The sequence below is a fragment of the Balaenoptera musculus genome, chromosome 10 (genome assembly GCF_009873245.2).
Source record: "Balaenoptera musculus isolate JJ_BM4_2016_0621 chromosome 10, mBalMus1.pri.v3, whole genome shotgun sequence".
NCBI classification, from domain to species: Eukaryota; Metazoa; Chordata; class Mammalia; order Artiodactyla; family Balaenopteridae; genus Balaenoptera; species Balaenoptera musculus.
In genome coordinates this window covers 83,067,649-83,074,269 of record NC_045794.1, presented here as the reverse complement: position 1 = coordinate 83,074,269, position 6,621 = coordinate 83,067,649, and positions in this window count along the sequence as shown.

Genomic DNA, 6,621 nt, shown 5'->3' with positions numbered 1-6,621 from the left:
CACAACTACTGAAGCCCGTGTGCCTAGAGCCCGTGCTCTGCAACAAGAGAAGCCACCGCAATGAGAAGCCCACGCACTGCAATGAAGAGTAGCCCCCACTCGCCGCAACTAGAGAAAGCCTGCGCACAGCAACGAAGACCCAACACAGCCAAAAATAAATTAATTAATTAATTAATTTAAAAAATATATGTTAAGGAAGATGGTCAAAAGGTACAAACTACCAGTCATATAAGAAAGAAATCCTGGGGATGTAATGTACAGCATAGGAACTATAGTTAATAATACTGTATTTTTATATTTGAAAGTTGCTAAGAGAGTAGATCTTAAAAAAATGTTAAGGATGTTTTTAACTTTAAAAGGAAATACAAGTTAAATCATGTATGCTGATTCATTTAATTACTGTGCTGCTAAAATCACTTATTAAATGTGCTGCTATTATTAGGGATCTGGTACAGTTAATTTCCTTAGAATCATTTTTTCCACAGAAAAAGAACATTTCATACATGAGTTCTCTGAAGAAAGCATGTATTTTCCTTAGTACATATTACTTTTAAGCTACACCTTTAGGCTACTGTAACTTAAATGCTGTGAATCATCTAAGTAGGGAAAGATGTATTAAGTAGAAGACTTTAAAAGCCACAAATTTAAAATTCATAAGTATCGGAAACCATGATTTGCCTTCTCTAATTCTTTTTTTAGTCCATTAAGTATTATATGTTTTTCTTCTTTCCTCCCTCCCTCTCTTTCTTCCTTTATTTTTAAACTGATTAGTTTACTTTATGGCATCATTCTCTCAATGTGACATAGGTTGAGGATTCAATCTCTGTTGAAAATTACCCAGAAATACATTCTTTTGTGGTCTTAGTTTATGCCTTGATCACAGGGAAGAGAAGCGTATATTATAAGTACTTGAAAACATATATATTGAACTAATGTCATCAGTTTTATCTTTTTGTATAAAAACGGTACCAGTAGGGTTGAATTTGAATACTTAAGAGTCAAAGTTGTCAACTAAGAGTTTATGAAAAGGTTCAGGGTGCTGAAGTACAGTGCACTTTCTGAAATTGTATGCAATTTTTTGTGTATATGTGCTTATGGCATTTTTCTAGGAAGAGGATCCATAGCTTTCACCAGATTCTCCAAGGGGATTGTTACCCAAGCACATTAAGAACCACTGGGTTAGAGAATCAACACTATTTATTCTCTGTCTTTAGAGAATACACTAAAGGCCTTTATTGACGTATATTTATATATTTTCCAAATTTTGCTTTTACTTCGTGGATAAACTATTAGTCTAAATGTTCAGGTGTCATGTTAAAATAAGAGCATTAGCTAGATGAATTCTAAGTTCCTGCCCCTTTAAAAGAAAACAGAAAACAAAGTAGAACAGTTCTGACACTAGAAGATGTAACTGTCCTAATGTGTATGGTTATTTTGAACTGGGGAGGAAATCAGTATACCTCCAGTAGAAGAACTGAGAGGGTGGTTCTAGAAAAACAGGAAAATACTGGAAACATGCAGCCCAACCCTCTTTATTGGAGGGGGTGTGGGGGAGAGTCTCCTCATTAGGAAAGTCTCCATTTTAATGTTCCGTGTGAATCAGGTGGGGAACTGCTATCACTATGAATGGCTGGCACTTTGAAAAATGTGTTAAAGATATTACTGTGTCCTTGGATCTGCTGTTCAGATTATTTATAACCTTCAGCAAATATCTTCCAAGTCTCAGTTTTTTGTTTTTAATCTCTAGAATAAAAATATACATGCATAGATTTGTATGTATAAGATTGGACCAGAAATATCAAAGGTACGAGGGAGAGTGTGTGGTGTGGTAGGTAACAAGGGTCTGAGCTCTGGGGTCACAGACCTGGATTTACTACCTGACCTATTTTGGTTCAGAAGGGAAAATGTTAGCAAGTGAGTGCCTTAGATTAAGGTAAAATCCAATTTAGAAATAGTAGAATTACTAGAAGTTGAGTTGTTCAGCAATGCTTGAAATGTTTATTATTTAATTGGAATGACATATCCTATAACATTCCCTAATGGAGCCTACTTTGATCAACATACACTATTGATACTCTTCAATTAAACTTGTTTACAAAGTATCAATAAAATGACTTCTGAATTTTTTTTTTTAATTTAATTGGAATATAGTTGCTTTACAATACAGCCACTATGGAGAACAGTATGGAGATTCCTTAAAAAACTAAAAATAGAACTACCATATGACCCAGCAATCCCACTACTGGGCATATACCCTGAGAAAACGGTAATTCGAAGATACGTGCACCCCAATGTTCATAGCAGCACTATTTACAATAGCCAGGACATGGAAGCAACCTAAGTGTCCATCGACAGATAAATGGATAAAGAAGATGTGGTGCATATATACAGTGGAATATTACTCAGCTACTGAATGGTTTTTGAAGGTTCTGGGGCATTAATTCCTAAAGAAAAACTCCTATCCTAGCAGTGCCACTCCACCGAGTGACAGCTCCAAACAGTTATTAGGCTTTAAAAAATTCCCAAGGGTATTGTCATTCAATTTGAGGCTAAGCCTTTTTGAGGAAATTAAGGGCAATGTATTTTTTTCCCTGTGTAAATAAAATCCATTTCCAATCATTGAAAAGCTTACCTCCTATTAGAATATTCAGTAAATTATGTTCATGACAATTAGCATCCTGATTCATAGTGCTTAAGACTGCTTAAACTTCTTAGATTATTCACATTTTTTAGGTCCTATCCAGGTAAATAAAAGATTTTTTAACTCAAAGAAATAAATGTTGAGATAAAACTTTTCTCTCATATAATTTATACACATAAAGAATGTTCAAGACTGAAAGCCATTCTTGAGACCTTTTTTCTGTGCAATTGCTTATGTGCTAAAAAGGTTTTTGAACATAAAAATCAAAAGGTTGCTGTTACAGATAAACTCTGTCACTTAACTCTGTGACCAGTGATACTATTAGGCAACTCTTTAGTCATGGGTGTAATAATTCAACATTTGATTTACGCCATCACTTCACTTCTGGCTGGTGCCAGGCATATCATGCATAGTCACTCATAAACCAGGTATGAATGTTTTCTCTTTGGTCAGATGTGGGTTGAGGGAAAGGTAAATGGTGTAGGAAGAGTAAATGCTCTAAGTGTGAGCTCATGTGATTAACTTGCCCATCCTGAGTCCAATCTTGTATAGACCACTTCCACTTGACATGGCATGCCGCTGGGCAAGCCTAACCTGCACTGGGGAAGGGAAATGATGTCAGAGAGCAGAACTGACAGCAGCATTTCTGGCTGTTCAATTTGCATGAAGATATGGCTGGAGATGACAGCTAATGTTTTGACTAGAGGATCAGAGACTTGAAAACTACGAGATAAGAAACCTGGGAACCAGAAGCTTTAGAAAAGAAGTATGTGGAGGGACATATCAGAATAGGCCCCAAGTGGGAGGCTATTTGTGTCCTGTGTGAAAGCTTATCAAAAGGCCTCTTCTGTGGGGAAGGCTCTTAGGTGGAGATGGCCTATACTGTGGATATTGATTAGCCTCTTTCTGCAGCCATCCCAGTGCTTGCTGAATTGTGTTACATTCTGGGAAAATTCCATCAGCTTAGTTTTTCAGTCTTTAGCAGTGTCCTTTCTGCTGTTCAACCCATAGATTAAGCATAAGTAACCCTATTTTTAATTTCTAAGATTTATCTTTGTTATAACAACCTATTTTTGAAGTATAGTTGAATTACAATGTTGTGTTAATTACTGCTCTACAGCAAAGTGACTCAGTTACACATATATATTCTTTTTCATTATGGTTTATCACAGGATATTGAATATAGTTCCCTGTATAGCAACCTATTCTTGTTGCAATAGATGCAATTGCCTCACCAATCTCTTAGAGAATGTTACTTATAAAACCTTTTAAATCTTATTCCATAAGGGGACTTTTTTTTTTTTTTTTTTTTCCACACCACACGGCTTGCAGAATCTTAATTTCCAGCTTGAACCCAGGCCACTGCAGTGAAAGCACCGAGTCCTACCACTGGACCGCCAGGGAAGTCCCCCAAGGGGTCATTCTTGATTGTTAGACTTGGTGCCCCTTTGATGGTGTTAAGTATCCCTCAAACGTTTAATGCTTGGTTGTTTGTTTTTTCATTTATGAATTCCTATTTACCTGTCTGTGAATCTAAGTTCTAATTCTGGTGCCTTTTCTGGCAAGAGGAAGGTGTGCTATAAGCTCCCCAGGGCTCTGCCCTGTCAGAATTCTAATTAGGTCTGAGCTCTTGTCTTTAGCCAGAGGTCTGTGCCACAATCAACTGTTCCCTTAAAAAAATTGTTTTACTCTGATGCTCTTAGTGGATATGACATTATTTCAGGTTCTATTCTGTTTCTCTCTCCAACCCTTACATTTCAACTCTCTCACTGCTGAGCCTCCATTCCAAAAAGGGAGTCGGGGGAATTCCCTGGCGGTCCAGTGGTTAGGACTTGATGCTCTCACTGCCGGGGCCCCGGGGTTGGATCACTGGTAGGGGAACTAAGATCTTGCAATCCAGGCAGCACAGCCACCCCCCCAAAAAAACAGGGAGTCGGGCTCAGTGTTTCTAATTCATTCTTTTACTGTCTAATCCATGATCTCCTCTATTTGTCCTGAATTAAAACGTCTCTGGAATTGCTCTTACGTCTCTAGTAGATTCCTCCTACCCTGATCTGGGACATAGGTTTTCTTGTTTCTCTAACAACCTAATCCCATTTGTTTTCCATCTTTTAGGAATTCTTCCACATTTGTTCATCAGTGGCACCCTTTTTATTTCCTAGAGTCCACTTAAGGATTTACTCTACTATCAAAATATAATATGAACTATTTCATGCACACAATAAAGATTCTAATGTAATGAATACCCATGTGCCCACCAACCCAGCTTGAGAAACAATATATCACAAAAAGCACTGAAGTAAGTGTTCCCTGTGCATTCCTCCACTAGAAATGTTTAAAGGGATTTCGGACAGGTAGAGAAGTAGGTGAACATGATCAGTTTGCCACATCAAGCCAATCACCACTGAATTAAAAAATTCAAAACCAAGATAGAAAAGTGTTGGAGGGGATTATCCTATCTTGATTAGTCATTGATGTAAACCCTAATCCTCTATTGTCTTAAGGTGTATATTATGCATGGCCAATGCTAGAACACTGTTTCCATGCATGCAATTTGCAGCACAAAATTATAAACTCTAATGTGGCTAAGTTCTCGCTCAATACTTCTAGTGAATCTCAAATTAGGATCTTTAACATCTTTCAAAAATAGATAACTTTGTTATTATTTAGAGCTAATGTTAAATGTTCTCTTTGAAGTCAACTTACTGTATAATATTAAAACATTATCTCTAGCAATAAAGTTTCAAAATTAGGCAGGTGTTAAAATTGATGGGAGCTTCAAGGCTAGAGATAAACGATTAGCATCTATGTTCATTAATTTCAGAAATGAATTTTTAGTGTCTCAAAAATGAGCACTATGAGACCTACACCGTAAACAGAAATTAGTGTACTGTAGTAAGCATGTGACACACACATTATTCTCAGCGGAACACAATGGGAAACTTCAAGTTAGGGCAGGTTTTGGAAATGCAGCTTTGAGGAATGCCCCAGTTCCTCATACGAAAAACATCTTGGTTGTTGATGATAGTATTCTGCCTGCAAGATGAGGTCCTGGTAAGTCAAGGAAAGCCCTTTAAATGGTGACTTACCTTTATACCTCTAATTGCATCACCCTGAAATTCTAGCACAGTTACACTGTTACACTGTATGGTTGCAAAAACTTCTTTTATGCCACCAGCATCTTTTTGCTACACTCTCCACAGATTATATGCTACTACCTGGGTATCACACAAACACAATCAATTTGCAACTCTGCAATGATAACAAGTAATGTAACTAGCCTAGGTCTAGGAAGGACTGACCAGGCCCTCACCTAATACAGATCTTCTTTGATTAAGTCAAAAATGCATTTACTACACCTCACCTACCAAACATCATAGCTTAGTCTAGCTTACCTTATACGCACTCAGAATATTTACATTAACCTAGAGTTGGGCAAAATCATCAAACACAAAGCCTATTTTATAATTAAGTGTGGAATATTTCATAATTTATTGAATATTGTGCTGAAAGTGAAAAACAGAATGGTTGGTGGGTACAGAATGGTTGTAAGCATATTGGTTGTTTACCCTGACTGGGACCTGTGGCTCACTGCCGCTGCCCAGCATCACAAGAGAGTAACATACCAAATATCGCTAGCCCAGGAAAATATTAAAGTTCAAAATTTGAAGAACAGTTTCTAATGAGTGCATACTGTGTTTGCACCATTGTAAAGTCAAAAAATCATTAAGTCGAACCACTGTAAATCAGGGACTGTCCATATAATCCAAATATAATTGTAGTGGACAGCTCTTTCACCCTGCCCAGCATCTGTCTCTTCACCTTAATTTTCCTTTGGGAAACTACCTTCTTTCACTCTAGGCTATCTTAGTAGGGCTGTTAAAATCCCTGAAGCCATGGGGTAGGCACATGATCCAAGCTAAGGTAAAGAGATTGGCAGGAATTTGATTCATGAGCCCAATGACACAAGAATTTCATCC